General features: G+C 45.8%; 7 pseudogenes; 6 read left to right on the top strand and 1 right to left on the bottom strand.

Annotated features, from left to right (window-relative positions):
* The first annotated feature begins 1,184 nt into the window (after positions 1-1,184).
* On the top strand, positions 1,185-1,407 carry LOC120984296 (annotated as a pseudogene).
* Positions 1,408-2,733: 1,326 nt separating this feature from the next.
* On the top strand, positions 2,734-2,956 carry LOC120984297 (annotated as a pseudogene).
* Positions 2,957-4,294: 1,338 nt separating this feature from the next.
* Positions 4,295-4,504, top strand: LOC120984292 (annotated as a pseudogene).
* A 1,324-nt stretch (positions 4,505-5,828) lies between these two features.
* Positions 5,829-6,051, top strand: LOC120984298 (annotated as a pseudogene).
* A 1,338-nt stretch (positions 6,052-7,389) lies between these two features.
* LOC120984293 lies at positions 7,390-7,599 on the top strand (annotated as a pseudogene).
* A 1,339-nt stretch (positions 7,600-8,938) lies between these two features.
* LOC120984294 lies at positions 8,939-9,148 on the top strand (annotated as a pseudogene).
* Positions 9,149-17,997: 8,849 nt separating this feature from the next.
* LOC120984285 lies at positions 17,998-18,218 on the bottom strand (annotated as a pseudogene).
* Between the last annotated feature and the right edge of the window lie 854 nt (positions 18,219-19,072).

Genomic DNA, 19,072 nt, shown 5'->3' on the forward strand with positions numbered 1-19,072 from the left:
GGATTACTTGGAGGTTAACAAGTAGTCCAGCACTTCCTATGTATCAGCACCTGCCTTGTCTGGACAATGGACGGAACACTGCACGTGTCACAAGAGCCTTGTCAGGTCAAGAGGTCAAAGAGGTCAAGTAAGGTCAGGTCATTGGATGACATCACAAGGGCCCTGATGGAACACTCAACAATGGGGCCGTGACATCACAATCAACAATGCATACTTCCTTTTTTTTTCTCACTACTACTTCTCCATTCACTCCTATACGTTTTTCTGCTTGGCGTGCTATGGCACCAGGAATTGCGTGCGAAGAAAAGGCGTGTGCAAAAGTGGCGGAGCTATGCAGATGGTGAACACAAAGAGGAGCATAATGCTGGTGACTTCTGAGCGTAGGACGCACGTTTTCCCTGGTTTGTGAGAGAGGAGAAGGAAGCCTCCCGGACTGGGGCTGGGGCTGGGGCCCGTAGGCTGTTGCCTTGAGAAGTGCTTTGCAATGGCGATAAGCGGCCCCGTTGTCGAGGCCCCTTTTGACTAAGATCAAGTGTAGTATCTGTTCTTAATGGGTCGGATAGACCTTGTCTTGGCGCCTGGGAAGCCGTGGCTTGGTAGACGGTCTCAGTGGGAACTGGGGCTGGATCTCTTGCCTAGTGCTTGGGTGAAGGCCTCAGTTGTGAGCTGGGACTGAATCCCTTGCTTGGTGGACTGGCGCCTGGGCAACCAGAGGCGATCACCCCTAGCCACTGCACCTCGGTGCAGGGGGCTTTATTTACTGATATTCTCAGATTTGCACATTTTGCCATGGGACCCCCGTTTTGCAGATTTCGGGGGACCTGTGCAAAGAAAACTTCGATCAATATAAATTCAAAAATCTCTTCTTATACTGTACGCGGCAGACATGTTCCTGCAGTATTACCTGGATGAGCAGGGAGATCGGGTGTACACCATGAAGAAAGTGGCTCCCAGTGGACAGCTGACCTCTTCAGCCCATCCAGCCCGCTTCTCTCCCGATGACAAGTATTCCCGACATCGCTTCTCCATCAACAAGAGATTTGGTCTCCTGCTCACCCAGCAGCCCCGGACGCTTTTATCAGGCGGGCCGTGCGGAGGAACGACAGCTGGACTTGGAATCTCTCAGCTCCTTCTTACCACATTCACTCTTGTTGGACATTTGTCACTTTATCACTTAACATGGGAGGTGTTTTCTGAGTTTTCTATCAAATAAAGAAAAATAAATAAATCTGTTCTTATCAGTTTAATATCTGATACGTCCCCTATCTGGGGACCATATATTAAATGGATTTTTTCAACAGGGAGTTGGAAAAAGACTGATGGGTTAGTTAATTGGCTTATCACCTGAATGAAGTGTTTGGACCTCCACGCACCTTGCTTTTGCTTTGGGACAGTTGTGCACACTTGGGATGCTGAGTTGTTCCTGTGAATTGACCATTTAGTACTTTTGTAGCAAGTTGGCTGGATGTAACCATTTAGCTTTTCCAGTGCTGTAATAATAAATGAGTAAAGTTTGCCTGTGTCTCCCTCTTGTGGATCCTTTGAACTGGATTACTTGGAGGTTAACAAGTAGTCCAGCACTTCCTATGTATCAGCACCTGCCTTGTCTGGACAATGGACGGAACACTGCACGTGTCACAAGAGCCTTGTCAGGTCAAGAGGTCAAAGAGGTCAAGTAAGGTCAGGTCATTGGATGACATCACAAGGGCCCTGATGGAACACTCAACAATGGGGCCGTGACATCACAATCAACAATGCATACTTCCTTTTTTTTTCTCACTACTACTTCTCCATTCACTCCTATACGTTTTTCTGCTTGGCGTGCTATGGCACCAGGAATTGCGTGCGAAGAAAAGGCGTCTGCAAAAGTGGCGGAGCTATGCAGATGGTGAACACAAAGAGGAGCATAATGCTGGTGACTTCTGAGCGTAGGACGCACGTTTTCCCTGGTTTGTGAGAGAGGAGAAGGAAGCCTCCCGGACTGTGTCTGGGGCTGGGGCCCGTAGGCTGTTGCCTTGAGAAGTGCTTTGCAATGGCGATAAGCGGCCCCGTTGTCGAGGCCCCTTTTGACTAAGATCAAGTGTAGTATCTGTTCTTAATGGGTCGGATAGACCTTGTCTTGGCGCCTGGGAAGCCGTGGCTTGGTAGACGGTCTCAGTGGGAACTGGGGCTGGATCTCTTGCCTAGTGCTTGGGTGAAGGCCTCAGTTGTGAGCTGGGACTGAATCCCTTGCTTGGTGGACTGGCGCCTGGGCAACCAGAGGCGATCACCCCTAGCCACTGCACCTTCGGTGCAGGGGGCTTTATTTACTGATATTCTCAGATTTGCACATTTTGCCATGGGACCCCAGTTTTGCAGATTTCGGGGGACCTGTGCAAAGAAAACTTCGATCAATATAAATTCAAAATTCTGTTCTTATACTGTATGCGGCAGACATGTTCCTGCAGTATTACCTGGATGAGCAGGGAGATCGGGTGTACACCATGAAGAAAGTGGCTCCCAGTGGACAGCTGACCTCTTCAGCCCATCCAGCCCGCTTCTCTCCCGCTGACAAGTATTCCCGACATCGCTTCTCCATCAACAAGAGATTTGGTCTCCTGCTCACCCAGCAGCCCCGGACGCTTTTATCAGGCGGGCCGTGCGGAGGAACGACAGCTGGACTTGGAATCTCTCAGCTCCTTCTTACCACATTCACTCTTGTTGGACATTTGTCACTTTATCACTTAACATGGGAGGTGTTTTCTGAGTTTTCTATCAAATAAAGAAAAATAAATAAATCTGTTCTTATCAGTTTAATATCTGATACGTCCCCTATCTGGGGACCATATATTAAATGGATTTTTTCAACAGGGAGTTGGAAAAAGACTGATGGGTTAGTTAATTGGCTTATCACCTGAATGAAGTGTTTGGACCTCCACGCACCTTGCTTTTGCTTTGGGACAGTTGTGCACACTTGGGATGCTGAGTTGTTCCTGTGAATTGACCATTTAGTACTTTTGTAGCAAGTTGGCTGGATGTAACCATTTAGCTTTTCCAGTGCTGTAATAATAAATGAGTAAAGTTTGCCTGTGTCTCCCTCTTGTGGATCCTTTGAACTGGATTACTTGGAGGTTAACAAGTAGTCCAGCACTTCCTATGTATCAGCACCTGCCTTGTCTGGACAATGGACGGAACACTGCACGTGTCACAAGAGCCTTGTCAGGTCAAGAGGTCAAAGAGGTCAAGTAAGGTCAGGTCATTGGATGACATCACAAGGGCCCTGATGGAACACTCAACAATGGGGCCGTGACATCACAATCAACAATGCATACTTCCTTTTTTTTTCTCACTACTACTTCTCCATTCACTCCTATACGTTTTTCTGCTTGGCGTGCTATGGCACCAGGAATTGCGTGCGAAGAAAAGGCGTGTGCAAAAGTGGCGGAGCTATGCAGATGGTGAACACAAAGAGGAGCATAATGCTGGTGACTTCTGAGCGTAGGACGCACGTTTTCCCTGGTTTGTGAGAGAGGAGAAGGAAGCCTCCCGGACTGTGTCTGGGGCTGGGGCCCGTAGGCTGTTGCCTTGAGAAGTGCTTTGCAATGGCGATAAGCGGCCCCGTTGTCGAGGCCCCTTTTGACTAAGATCAAGTGTAGTATCTGTTCTTAATGGGTCGGATAGACCTTGTCTTGGCGCCTGGGAAGCCGTGGCTTGGTAGACGGTCTCAGTGGGAACTGGGGCTGGATCTCTTGCCTAGTGCTTGGGTGAAGGCCTCAGTTGTGAGCTGGGACTGAATCCCTTGCTTGGTGGACTGGCGCCTGGGCAACCAGAGGCGATCACCCCTAGCCACTGCACCTTCGGTGCAGGGGGCTTTATTTACTGATATTCTCAGATTTGCACATTTTGCCATGGGACCCCAGTTTTGCAGATTTCGGGGGACCTGTGCAAAGAAAACTTCGATCAATATAAATTCAAAATTCTGTTCTTATACTGTACGCGGCAGACATGTTCCTGCAGTATTACCTGGATGAGCAGGGAGATCGGGTGTACACCATGAAGAAAGTGGCTCCCAGTGGACAGCTGACCTCTTCAGCCCATCCAGCCCGCTTCTCTCCCGATGACAAGTATTCCCGACATCGCTTCTCCATCAACAAGAGATTTGGTCTCCTGCTCACCCAGCAGCCCCGGACGCTTTTATCAGGCGGGCCGTGCGGAGGAACGACAGCTGGACTTGGAATCTCTCAGCTCCTTCTTACCACATTCACTCTTGTTGGACATTTGTCACTTTATCACTTAACATGGGAGGTGTTTTCTGAGTTTTCCATCAAATAAAGAAAAATAAATAAATCTGTTCTTATCAGTTTAATATCTGATACGTCCCCTATCTGGGGACCATATATTAAATGGATTTTTTCAACAGGGAGTTGGAAAAAGACTGATGGGTTAGTTAATTGGCTTATCACCTGAATGAAGTGTTTGGACCTCCACGCACCTTGCTTTTGCTTTGGGACAGTTGTGCACACTTGGGATGCTGAGTTGTTCCTGTGAATTGACCATTTAGTACTTTTGTAGCAAGTTGGCTGGATGTAACCATTTAGCTTTTCCAGTGCTGTAATAATAAATGAGTAAAGTTTGCCTGTGTCTCCCTCTTGTGGATCCTTTGAACTGGATTACTTGGAGGTTAACAAGTAGTCCAGCACTTCCTATGTATCAGCACCTGCCTTGTCTGGACAATGGACGGAACACTGCACGTGTCACAAGAGCCTTGTCAGGTCAAGAGGTCAAAGAGGTCAAGTAAGGTCAGGTCATTGGATGACATCACAAGGGCCCTGATGGAACACTCAACAATGGGGCCGTGACATCACAATCAACAATGCATACTTCCTTTTTTTTTCTCACTACTACTTCTCCATTCACTCCTATACGTTTTTCTGCTTGGCGTGCTATGGCACCAGGAATTGCGTGCGAAGAAAAGGCGTGTGCAAAAGTGGCGGAGCTATGCAGATGGTGAACACAAAGAGGAGCATAATGCTGGTGACTTCTGAGCGTAGGACGCACGTTTTCCCTGGTTTGTGAGAGAGGAGAAGGAAGCCTCCCGGACTGTGTCTGGGGCTGGGGCCCGTAGGCTGTTGCCTTGAGAAGTGCTTTGCAATGGCGATAAGCGGCCCCGTTGTCGAGGCCCCTTTTGACTAAGATCAAGTGTAGTATCTGTTCTTAATGGGTCGGATAGACCTTGTCTTGGCGCCTGGGAAGCCGTGGCTTGGTAGACGGTCTCAGTGGGAACTGGGGCTGGATCTCTTGCCTAGTGCTTGGGTGAAGGCCTCAGTTGTGAGCTGGGACTGAATCCCTTGCTTGGTGGACTGGCGCCTGGGCAACCAGAGGCGATCACCCCTAGCCACTGCACTTCGGTGCAGGGGGCTTTATTTACTGATATTCAGATTTGCACATTTTGCCATGGGACCCCAGTTTTGCAGATTTCGGGGGACCTGTGCAAAGAAAACTTCGATCAATATAAATTCAAAATTCTGTTCTTATACTGTATGCGGCAGACATGTTCCTGCAGTATTACCTGGATGAGCAGGGAGATCGGGTGTACACCATGAAGAAAGTGGCTCCCAGTGGACAGCTGACCTCTTCAGCCCATCCAGCCCGCTTCTCTCCCGATGACAAGTATTCCCGACATCGCTTCTCCATCAACAAGAGATTTGGTCTCCTGCTCACCCAGCAGCCCCGGACGCTTTTATCAGGCGGGCCGTGCGGAGGAACGACAGCTGGACTTGGAATCTCTCAGCTCCTTCTTACCACATTCGCTCTTGTTGGACATTTGTCACTTTATCACTTAACATGGGAGGTGTTTTCTGAGTTTTCTATCAAATAAAGAAAAATAAATAAATCTGTTCTTATCAGTTTAATATCTGATACGTCCCCTATCTGGGGACCATATATTAAATGGATTTTTTCAACAGGGAGTTGGAAAAAGACTGATGGGTTAGTTAATTGGCTTATCACCTGAATGAAGTGTTTGGACCTCCACGCACCTTGCTTTTGCTTTGGGACAGTTGTGCACACTTGGGATGCTGAGTTGTTCCTGTGAATTGACCATTTAGTACTTTTGTAGCAAGTTGGCTGGATGTAACCATTTAGCTTTTCCAGTGCTGTAATAATAAATGAGTAAAGTTTGCCTGTGTCTCCCTCTTGTGGATCCTTTGAACTGGATTACTTGGAGGTTAACAAGTAGTCCAGCACTTCCTATGTATCAGCACCTGCCTTGTCTGGACAATGGACGGAACACTGCACGTGTCACAAGAGCCTTGTCAGGTCAAGAGGTCAAAGAGGTCAAGTAAGGTCAGGTCATTGGATGACATCACAAGGGCCCTGATGGAACACTCAACAATGGGGCCGTGACATCACAATCAACAATGCATACTTCCTTTTTTTTTCTCACTACTACTTCTCCATTCACTCCTATACGTTTTTCTGCTTGGCGTGCTATGGCACCAGGAATTGCGTGCGAAGAAAAGGCGTGTGCAAAAGTGGCGGAGCTATGCAGATGGTGAACACAAAGAGGAGCATAATGCTGGTGACTTCTGAGCGTAGGACGCACGTTTTCCCTGGTTTGTGAGAGAGGAGAAGGAAGCCTCCCGGACTGTGTCTGGGGCTGGGGCCCGTAGGCTGTTGCCTTGAGAAGTGCTTTGCAATGGCGATAAGCGGCCCCGTTGTCGAGGCCCCTTTTGACTAAGATCAAGTGTAGTATCTGTTCTTAATGGGTCGGATAGACCTTGTCTTGGCGCCTGGGAAGCCGTGGCTTGGTAGACGGTCTCAGTGGGAACTGGGGCTGGATCTCTTGCCTAGTGCTTGGGTGAAGGCCTCAGTTGTGAGCTGGGACTGAATCCCTTGCTTGGTGGACTGGCGCCTGGGCAACCAGAGGCGATCACCCCTAGCCACTGCACCTTCGGTGCAGGGGGCATTATTTACTGATATTCTCAGATTTGCACATTTTGCCATGGGACCCCAGTTTTGCAGATTTCGGGGGACCTGTGCAAAGAAAACTTCGATCAATATAAATTCAAAATTCTGTTCTTATACTGTATGCGGCAGACATGTTCCTGCAGTATTACCTGGATGAGCAGGGAGATCGGGTGTACACCATGAAGAAAGTGGCTCCCAGTGGACAGCTGACCTCTTCAGCCCATCCAGCCCGCTTCTCTCCCGATGACAAGTATTCCCGACATCGCTTCTCCATCAACAAGAGATTTGGTCTCCTGCTCACCCAGCAGCCCCGGACGCTTTTATCAGGCGGGCCGTGCGGAGGAACGACAGCTGGACTTGGAATCTCTCAGCTCCTTCTTACCACATTCACTCTTGTTGGACATTTGTCACTTTATCACTTAACATGGGAGGTGTTTTCTGAGTTTTCCATCAAATAAAGAAAAATAAATAAATCTGTTCTTATCAGTTTAATATCTGATACGTCCCCTATCTGGGGACCATATATTAAATGGATTTTTTCAACAGGGAGTTGGAAAAAGACTGATGGGTTAGTTAATTGGCTTATCACCTGAATGAAGTGTTTGGACCTCCACGCACCTTGCTTTTGCTTTGGGACAGTTGTGCACACTTGGGATGCTGAGTTGTTCCTGTGAATTGACCATTTAGTACTTTTGTAGCAAGTTGGCTGGATGTAACCATTTAGCTTTTCCAGTGCTGTAATAATAAATGAGTAAAGTTTGCCTGTGTCTCCCTCTTGTGGATCCTTTGAACTGGATTACTTGGAGGTTAACAAGTAGTCCAGCACTTCCTATGTATCAGCACCTGCCTTGTCTGGACAATGGACGGAACACTGCACGTGTCACAAGAGCCTTGTCAGGTCAAGAGGTCAAAGAGGTCAAGTAAGGTCAGGTCATTGGATGACATCACAAGGGCCCTGATGGAACACTCAACAATGGGGCCGTGACATCACAATCAACAATGCATACTTCCTTTTTTTTTCTCACTACTACTTCTCCATTCACTCCTATACGTTTTTCTGCTTGGCGTGCTATGGCACCAGGAATTGCGTGCGAAGAAAAGGCGTGTGCAAAAGTGGCGGAGCTATGCAGATGGTGAACACAAAGAGGAGCATAATGCTGGTGACTTCTGAGCGTAGGACGCACGTTTTCCCTGGTTTGTGAGAGAGGAGAAGGAAGCCTCCCGGACTGTGTCTGGGGCTGGGGCCCGTAGGCTGTTGCCTTGAGAAGTGCTTTGCAATGGCGATAAGCGGCCCCGTTGTCGAGGCCCCTTTTGACTAAGATCAAGTGTAGTATCTGTTCTTAATGGGTCGGATAGACCTTGTCTTGGCGCCTGGGAAGCCGTGGCTTGGTAGACGGTCTCAGTGGGAACTGGGGCTGGATCTCTTGCCTAGTGCTTGGGTGAAGGCCTCAGTTGTGAGCTGGGACTGAATCCCTTGCTTGGTGGACTGGCGCCTGGGCAACCAGAGGCGATCACCCCTAGCCACTGCACCTTCGGTGCAGGGGGCTTTATTTACTGATATTCTCAGATTTGCACATTTTGCCATGGGACCCCAGTTTTGCAGATTTCGGGGGACCTGTGCAAAGAAAACTTCGATCAATATAAATTCAAAATTCTGTTCTTATACTGTACGCGGCAGACATGTTCCTGCAGTATTACCTGGATGAGCAGGGAGATCGGGTGTACACCATGAAGAAAGTGGCTCCCAGTGGACAGCTGACCTCTTCAGCCCATCCAGCCCGCTTCTCTCCCGATGACAAGTATTCCCGACATCGCTTCTCCATCAACAAGAGATTTGGTCTCCTGCTCACCCAGCAGCCCCGGACGCTTTTATCAGGCGGGCCGTGCGGAGGAACGACAGCTGGACTTGGAATCTCTCAGCTCCTTCTTACCACATTCACTCTTGTTGGACATTTGTCACTTTATCACTTAACATGGGAGGTGTTTTCTGAGTTTTCCATCAAATAAAGAAAAATAAATAAATCTGTTCTTATCAGTTTAATATCTGATACGTCCCCTATCTGGGGACCATATATTAAATGGATTTTTTCAACAGGGAGTTGGAAAAAGACTGATGGGTTAGTTAATTGGCTTATCACCTGAATGAAGTGTTTGGACCTCCACGCACCTTGCTTTTGCTTTGGGACAGTTGTGCACACTTGGGATGCTGAGTTGTTCCTGTGAATTGACCATTTAGTACTTTTGTAGCAAGTTGGCTGGATGTAACCATTTAGCTTTTCCAGTGCTGTAATAATAAATGAGTAAAGTTTGCCTGTGTCTCCCTCTTGTGGATCCTTTGAACTGGATTACTTGGAGGTTAACAAGTAGTCCAGCACTTCCTATGTATCAGCACCTGCCTTGTCTGGACAATGGACGGAACACTGCACGTGTCACAAGAGCCTTGTCAGGTCAAGAGGTCAAAGAGGTCAAGTAAGGTCAGGTCATTGGATGACATCACAAGGGCCCTGATGGAACACTCAACAATGGGGCCGTGACATCACAATCAACAATGCATACTTCCTTTTTTTTTCTCACTACTACTTCTCCATTCACTCCTATACGTTTTTCTGCTTGGCGTGCTATGGCACCAGGAATTGCGTGCGAAGAAAAGGCGTGTGCAAAAGTGGCGGAGCTATGCAGATGGTGAACACAAAGAGGAGCATAATGCTGGTGACTTCTGAGCGTAGGACGCACGTTTTCCCTGGTTTGTGAGAGAGGAGAAGGAAGCCTCCCGGACTGTGTCTGGGGCTGGGGCCCGTAGGCTGTTGCCTTGAGAAGTGCTTTGCAATGGCGATAAGCGGCCCCGTTGTCGAGGCCCTTTTGACTAAGATCAAGTGTAGGGATACATTGGGTCTTGGTCAGAAGGTGCCTGGGGTACCCGACTGCTCGGCCTTAGGAGCGGGCACTGGTTGATAGCCAGTGTCTTAACCTTTGCTGCTATAGGGCAGGAGGCTTAGTCCCCAGGCAACGAGAGGCGATCACCTAGCCGCTTTTGAGTGGTAGAGGTCTTTTCAAAGCCGATATGGAGGAAATAGCGGAAACTCCGGTACGGGAGCAAATGGACCCTGATTGGATTCCTGGATATGCCCGTGTGCAAAACGCTGTCCGCATCTTTGTGGAAGAAAAGGAGCGGGAGAAGAAAAACCTTGTTTTCATTGTCAAGGTGCTGCTGGGAGAAATTATGGAAACTGGAAAAAGCGATGTTTTGGCCCTAATGGATTATCCTAGAAGAGGATGCTACGATTTGGTTTTTCAGAGTGCGGACTTATATACAAGTTTTCTGTGGAAATGGGAAGAGAAAAGAGTGGACGCAAGGTTAGTCGGTGTGAGATTAATACCTCACTTTGCCAGCAATATTAAGATTTTTGTGATCAAAATGTACTCACCTTATATTGAAGAAAGCAAGATAATTAGTTACTTACAAAGTTACTGTGAACAAGTTGCTCCTTTAGGGAAAGTATACAATCAGTTTGGTTTTTGGACTGCTAAATGGCGCTTTAAAGTGTCTTTGAAGACAGCAGGAGATGGGAATTTTGTTTTGCCGGATGCAAGGTTCAAAATTGGGAGAGCCACTGGTGATTTATTTTTTAGTGGAATACCGGACTTTTGTACAAAATGTAAACTTTATGGTCACAGGAAAGAGGATTGCAAAGAAGTAATTTGTGACTTGTGTGGAAGAGGGGACCACGAAGCTAAAGACTGTGATAACCCTAGATTATGTTTTCTTTGTCAAGGAAGTGACCACTTGGTACGTGATTGTCCAAAAAGGAAAGAGGGACAAAGAGAAAACGCAAGGTTAGGTGAACAGAGGAAAGAGGAAACAAAAGAGAAAGAGAAGGAAGGTGAAGGCGGGAAAAGGAGAAGAGAAGAAAGAGGAGAAAAAGAAGAAGTAATGATATTAGAGGACAAAGGGGAGGCTGGAACTTCAAGTATGGAAAAATTGGAAAAAGTTAAGCACGTAACAGCCAAAGATGTTGGCCTAGAAATGTCAGGTACGGAGGATGAGTCTTCAGTTGCAGACAGAGGATTTAGAAGGTATCAAAGGGCTGAGGAAATGAAAGTTTATTTTAACCCGGAGGATTGGTCAGACGAAGAGGAAGAAGATAAAGGGCGGAAAAAGTTTCAGCTTACTGAGGAATTTCAGAGAATAAAAATTTTTATGACTAGAGATTACCCTGGGACTTTGTTACAAAAAGCACGAGATCGAGTAATGCAGTTATATGAGGCAGACCCGAATAATTTTATAAAGCAATTTAAAGTGGAAGATTGGTTGAAGGAAGTATTGGAACACAAAATTGATATTTCAATGGAAGAATTACATGATTTGCAAGATGCATTGCTGATATGTATTAAGAAAACGAAGCAAAGAGTTAATACGGCTTGAGATTTTGTTTGGTGCATTAGTAGGCATATGAATTCTACTGTATTATTGTTTTTTGTTGTTATGTCTTTGAATAAAAAAGCCATATGATGATTTGGTTATGGAGCTAGTTTGTTGCCTATATTAACCAAACCTGATGGTTTAAAAAAAAAAAAAAAAAAAAAAAAATCTGTTCTTAATAAGAATTTATATTGATCGAAGTTTTCTTTGCACAGGTCCCCCGAAATCTTCGAAACTGGGGTCCCATGCCAAAATGTGCAAATCTGAGAATATCAGTAAATAAAGCCCCCTGCACTGAGGTGCAGTGGCTAGGGGTGATCGCCTCTGGTTGCCCAGGCGCCAGTCCACCAAGCAAGGGATTCAGTCCCAGCTCACAACTGAGGCCTTCACCCAAGCACTAGGCAAGAGATCCAGCCCCAGTTCCCACTGAGACCGTCTACCAAGCCACGGCTTCCCAGGCGCTAAGACAAGGTCTATCCGACCCATTAAGAACAGATTTTTTTTAAGTTGATATTTACCCCAAGGGGTAAAAATCGTTTATTAAAATTATAACAAAATTACATTAACATAAGAAATCATAAAACCGTTTTTACAGGCGACATGAAATTTACAGGTTTTATAAAATCATATAACTGAGGCCCACTCTCTTAAAAACCACTTGTGGCACATAAAAGGCATTCTTTTTTTATCAATTAAATAATAGCTATACATTCCATCTAAAATCATCTTTAAAACATTTTCTTCAGTAATCACATCATTTTTAAAAACTAAAATGTTCCGGGCCGACCATAGAGCTACTTTGACGCAATTCGTGATCTTCCATGCCATAGTCCTTTTGATTCTTGAAGGGCACTCCAGACACCCGTAAAAAACACCGTCCATAGATAAAGCTTTTAGTCCAGTAATCTTCTTCATCAAGGGGAACATTTTTATCCATATTTTTCGTGCGAAATAACAATACCACATCACGTGGAAAATGTCCTCCTCCTCTCTGCATGCTCCCCTTGGACACTCTGCGGTGCTTGACAATCCTCTTCGGTGCTGGAATGCCCGGCATGGAAGACACTCATGTACGCAGCTCCAGGCCAGGTCCTTCTGTGCGTTAAGAAGATAATTTTCATTAATATTTTTCCAGGTCTGTTTACATTTTTCTTCGTTAAAATTTTTAATAGGGGCCATCAGTTTATTATCATTAATATCTTTTAAAATCATTTTACTGTTTTTTAAAAACTCCACACTCTTTTGGCCAAGATTAAAATTATTCGTTATTTTCTCTAAAATCCTATAAGAGGCGGGTAAATTAAAAGAGTAGGGAGAATTTAAAATCACTTTAAACCACCCAAACTTCCTCATAAAATACCCAGTGCTATAACGAATAAAAAACGACCAATAATTATCCTTAAAAAGAGCGTTAAAACAGTAACTAAAATACTTAATTAAAAGAAACGTTTTAATATCTGTAAAATCTTTTCCACCTTTATTTTTAGGAAGCATTACCGTATCTCGCCGCAGCTTGTCCATCCTGGAACCCCAGAAGAAATTAAAACAGGCCTTGTTAATTTTTTTAAAAATACGGTCCGATGGAGGGAACACCATGCTGAGATATAATAAAATCGGTAAAACTATCATTTTGATAATTAAAACCTTTCCCTCCATCGTTAGCTTCCTTAGGTTCCACATGCATAATTTCTTATTGATTTTCTCTGTAACCGTGTCCCAATTCCTGAGGCCATCATTGGACTCGCTGAAGGTGACACCTAAAATCTTAATAGATTCAGACTCAGGAATGTTGATATCACTTAAAACCATCTCTCCGACATTTAAAATACTACTTTTGTTAAAATTTATTTTAAAACCGGAGGCGGAACAGAAATACTCGACTTGTTTAGTTGCTTTTTGAATTGCAGGGGTGTCCCTACAAATTATAGCGACATCATCCATGTACCCCACTACTTTAGCCTCTAGTCCCCCTCCGCCTGGCAGGGGGACTCCGCGTATCTGTTTATCCTTCCTTATTATGGTTAAAAGAGGCTCCAAGGCGCAAATAAAAAGTAGTGGGGACAAGGGACACCCCTGTTTCACACCAGATTTTAAAACAACATCCTGAGTCTTAAAACCATTGACTAAAATCTTGCTAGTGCATTGGTTATAAAACGCTCTCAAAGATAATACAAACCCCTCTGGTATACCCATTTTCTTTAAAACTTTAAAAAGGTAAAAATACGACACACGATCGAAAGCCTTTTCAAAATCTAAAGATAAAATGGCAACTTTCCCGTTTCTTTCATTCGTAAAATCAATCACATCTTTTAAAAGGTTAATATTGTCCCAGATGCTCCTCCCGGGCACCCCGCAGACCTGGTTTTGGTGTATTATTTTGTGGATGACTTTCTTTAATCTATTTGCACATAGCTTTGCCATGATTTTGTAGTCACAGCAAAGCAATGTGATCGGTCTCCAATTTTTTATGTCTGTCTTGTCGCCTTTTTTGTATAAAAGGGAGACCTCACCTTTTTTCCAGGATCCCGGGAGGGCCTTAGACCTAAAAACATCTTTTAAAAGAGAAAATAAATCTTCTTTTAAAATGCCATAAAAGGTAATATAAAACTCAATGGGTATACCATCGGGGCCGGGCACCTTGTCCTTCTTAAAACTCTTGACCGTCTCTAAAACCTCTTGCTCGGTGATTTCCTGCAATAAAAATCTTTGAGAGTCGGCATCTAAAACATTTTCAATCCCCTTCAGCGAGTCCTTCATAAAATGTTTATCAACTTTTTTCTCGTTAAATAATTCAGAGTAAAATTCATGGACTTTTTTGAGAATACCATTTATATTTCTTACCCCCCCAAGCTCCTCAATCTGGGCACGTTTTTCTTGTATTTTTTTAAAAAAGTACCTGGAGCAGGTTTCGTTCTCCTCAAGATGTTGGATTTTGGAGCGAAACATTATTTCTTTACTTTTCTGCTCCAGGCACTGTGAAATCTCTTTTTTAATATCAAGAATTTCTTTTTTAACATCCATGCCCAGATCGCGGAGCTTGTACTGTGTCTGCAGGCGGGTATTTAGATCGTCATAAAATTTCTTTTTTTCTTGGGCCTTGAGTTTCCCCCTATTAATAAAAAAGGTCTTGATCTTCTTCTTCATACTTTCCCACCATTCTGTAATAGGTCTTCTGGGGTTCCTTACCCGCCTGCAGTACTTGTAAAACACAATAAAATCAGATAAAATTTTGGGGTCTTTTAAAAGGGAGACATTCAGTTTCCATGTTTTTTTCTTTTGGTGATTGCCACCTAACTGCACCTTAAAAGACAACAATTTATGATCTGAAAAAATATTGGTTAAAAGCTTGCAATTAAAAGGCAGTACTTGATTAGAGCAGAAAATAAAATCGATTCGGGACTTACAGGTAGCGTTGCCCCAGGTGACGCCGGCCTCTTCAGATAAATGACTGTTACACTTTTTAAAAACGTCAGTGAGCTTGAAATCTATGACAATGTTTTTGAGCAGAGAGGAGGATCTGTCATAGTTCCTGCTCACTGCGTTGGAGAACCGGCGTTCACCCCTTAAAATGCAATTAAAATCTCCTGCTAAAATCAAAGGCTCTGAATCATTAATAAAAAGAGGTAAAATTTCAAGCATTTCTGCTCTCTCTTTTTTTTCAGTAAAACCATAAAAATTTAAAAACTGCCATCTAAAACCATCAATAAAAGCTTTGACCAATAAAATCCTCCCCGGTAAAATCTCGTTAATATGATCTATTAAGACATTTCCCTTAAATAAAATAGCTACACCCCCCGACTTGTTCTTGTTTGACCCGGACCAAATGGAAGGTCCGAGTCTCCAGTCATTTTTATATTTCCTATAATTCTGACTGTGGGGGATGCAGCACTCTTGTAAAAAGAACACCGAAGCTGATAAAATAGACAGATAGTTAAAAAGTGCAATTCGTCTTATTCTAGAATGCTCGCTTCTGGTGTTCAGGGAAATGCCTTTTAAAATAGCCATAATAAAAGATTAAAAAGGGAGTTTGTTGTCTTACCTTGGCACAGTTCAGACAGCATCAGCAAGCTCAGAGAGTTCTCCGCCGCTTTCTTCACCACCAAGCGCCCCAGATGTTATTGAACGCTCGGATACTGCAGGAGAGGAGCTACCATCGCTCAGCAGACCCCCCGCTCCCATTAGCATGCACTCCATTGACATCTGCCATGCCGGGCTATTATATACGGCTTCAGGTCTCAGAGCCGCAGCGCCAACCCTCTCCCGTTCCGGGGCAGAGGGCCCACTGAGGACGGTCTCCGGCACCGTAGTGACCGTACACTCAGTGTCACCACTCAGGTGAGAGGAAGGACCTGGTTGGCTGCCTCCGGGATCCGCCACTGGTCCCCCAGTTGGCATCCCCCTTTGGCTTCCCGCCACCGGTGTTAGGTCCCTCCTCTTTTTGGACGCCGCGGCTCCACCCGGATCTTCTGGAGTGTGCCCAGGGACCGAGTGCGGGCCAGGCGGATCAGCATCATTCGATCCACCCCCAGTCTCCATCTCTGGAGGGGGCTTACTCGTCCGCTGATCACTGGACTTCCTCTTATTCCGCTTTTCCTTCGGCTCCCCAGGCTGGGGGGGTCCGCTCGTGGTATCCATACGCTCCTGCTCCTCTCCTTGGGGCTGTGGTTTGGCTTGTTCATGCTTTTCCGCTTCCTTCTGTCTCTCTGGCTGCTTCTGCTGCCCTGGCTGTGCCTCGGATTTCCTAAAAGGGCAATCTCGTGAGAGGTGACCTGTACGGGTACACGCATAACACCTTTTCCCTGCGGCGCACTCTCGGGTGTCATGCTCAGTGCTGCCGCAATTCCTGCATGTACTCGTACAGTCATTATTGTAGTGCCCATACCTCTTACAAAGCCTGCAGAAAGGTGGCATATTAGAAAAAAACATGTCACCTACCATGTCCCCCAGTTTAAAACGTGCTGGGGGTAAGATGAGACCTCCTGGATGATTGGGATCACGGTTACCAATAACTTTAAAAAGCCACTTTGACGTCCAGATCCCGGCGGTATTTAAAATTTTCGTGACTGAAACGATTTTCTTAAAATATTGGGATAAAAATGCAGTGATAATATTAAGATTGGCAAATGGCGAATACATTTTTATGACAACAGTAAAAGTTTCATCAATTTCGTGCTCGTAAATTTTAAGACCTCGCATTCTCTCATCATTTATGCATTGTGGAACCTTTGCTAAAAAACTTTTAAAAATACAGTTCTGGGAAAAGGTCACATCGTATACACGTCTCTTCGGGTAGTCCTGTATGGCCAAGATCTCATGTTTCTGCACGCCAAACACGCCATACAGGACTTTCTCTACCAAATACAACAGATTATATTTTTCTTTTTTACCCTCAGAGACGTATAAACGGACGGTATCTTTGATTTTTGCATAGTCCGGGATCTGGTGCTCGTCATCTTCTTCTTTCCGTGGTATATTTTCTTTCAATTCTTCTGTTCCGCCTCGGGATCCATTTTTCTTAGCCTCCTCCTTCCTTCTGGTATCGTCATCCTTTGAATTCTTCTTTAAAGCTCCGCCACTCTTTTTCTTTCCCACTGTAACAAAACCATCCTCATCGATTTCTCCGGCTCTTCCGGTTCCTCCGCCTCCTCCGACTCCTCTGGCTCCATCGACCTCGTCACCTCCTCCTCCCGGGTCGTCTGCCATAGATGGAACTAGGCGCTTGTCTCTAAGGACAAAATAAAAATGTTCCCCTGCGAGTCCTGGGACTCACAGAGGTTCGGGGGATCGCAACTCGACGTCCCCGGGACTAAGCCTCTCTCCCAATAGCAGCAGGGGGGTGAAGTCCAGGCTATAAACCTGAACGATCCCCCCAGGCCGAGAGAGAGAGAGTACCCGGGTCCTACCTTCTGACGCAGAAACAAGTGCAGCACCGAAGATACTACACTTGATCTTAGCCAAAAGGGGCCTCGACAACGGGGCCGCTTATCGCCATTGCAAAGCACTTCTCAAGGCAACAGCCTACGGGCCCCAGCCCCAGACACAGTCCGGGAGGCTTCCTTATCCTCTCTCACAAACCAGGGAAAACGTGCGTCCTACGCTCAGAAGTCACCAGCATTATGCGCCTCTTTGTGTTCGCCATCTGCATAGCTCCACCCCCACCCGCCACTTTTGCACACGCCTTTTCTTCGCACGCAATTCCTGGTGCCATAGCACGCCAAGCAGAAAAACGTATAGGAGTGAATGGAGAAGTAGTAGTGAGAAAAAAAAAGGAAGTATGCATTGTTGATTGTGATGTCACGGCCCCATTGTTGAGTGTTCCATCAGGGCCCTTGTGATGTCATCCAATGACCTGACCTTACTTGACCTCTTTGACCTCTTGACCTGACAAGGCTCTTGTGACACGTGCAGTGTTCCGTCCATTGTCCAGACAAGGCAGGTGCTGATACATAGGAAGTGCTGGACTACTTGTTAACCTCCAAGTAATCCAGTTCAAAGGATCCACAAGAGGGAGACACAGGCAAACTTTACTCATTTATTATTACAGCACTGGAAAAGCTAAATGGTTACATCCAGCCAACTTGCTACAAAAGTACTAAATGGTCAATTCACAGGAACAACTCAGCATCCCAAGTGTGCACAACTGTCCCAAAGCAAAAGCAAGGTGTGTGGAGGTCCAAACACTTCATTCAGGTGATAAGCCAATTAACTAACCCATCAGTCTTTTTCCAACTCCCTGTTGAAAAAATCCATTTAATATATGGTCCCCAGATAGGGGACGTATCAGATATTAAACTGATAAGAACAGATTTATTTATTTTTCTTTATTTGATAGAAAACTCAGAAAACACCTCCCATGTTAAGTGATAAAGTGACAAATGTCCAACAAGAGTGAATGTGGTAAGAAGGAGCTGAGAGATTCCAAGTCCAGCTGTCGTTCCTCCGCACGGCCCGCCTGATAAAAGCGTCCGGGGCTGCTGGGTGAGCAGGAGACCAAATCTCTTGTTGATGGAGAAGCGATGTCGGGAATACTTGTCATCGGGAGAGAAGCGGGCTGGATGGGCTGAAGAGGTCAGCTGTCCACTGGGAGCCACTTTCTTCATGGTGTACACCCGATCTCCCTGCTCATCCAGGTAATACTGCAGGAACATGTCTGCCGTGTACAGTATAAGAACAGATTTTTGAATTTATATTGATCGAAGTTTTCTTTGCACAGGTCCCCCGAAATCTGCAAAACGGGGGTCCCATGGCAAAATGTGCAAATCTGAGAATATCAGTAAATAAAGCCCCCTGCACCGAGGTGCAGTGGCTAGGGGTGATCGCCTCTGGTTGCCCAGGCGCCAGTCCACCAAGCAAGGGATTCAGTCCCAGCTCACAACTGAGGCCTTCACCCAAGCACTAGGCAAGAGATCCAGCCCCAGTTCCCACTGAGACCGTCTACCAAGTCACGGCTTCCCAGGCACCAAGACAAGGTCTATCCGACCCATTAAGAACAGATACTACACTTGATCTTAGTCAAAAGGGGCCTCGACAACGGGGCCGCTTATCGCCATTGCAAAGCACTTCTCAAGGCAACAGCCTACGGGCCCCAGCCCCAGCCCCAGTCCGGGAGGCTTCCTTCTCCTCTCTCACAAACCAGGGAAAACGTGCGTCCTACGCTCAGAAGTCACCAGCATTATGCTCCTCTTTGTGTTCACCATCTGCATA

The sequence above is a fragment of the Bufo bufo genome, unplaced genomic scaffold (genome assembly GCF_905171765.1).
Source record: "Bufo bufo unplaced genomic scaffold, aBufBuf1.1, whole genome shotgun sequence".
NCBI lineage: Eukaryota > Metazoa > Chordata > Amphibia > Anura > Bufonidae > Bufo > Bufo bufo.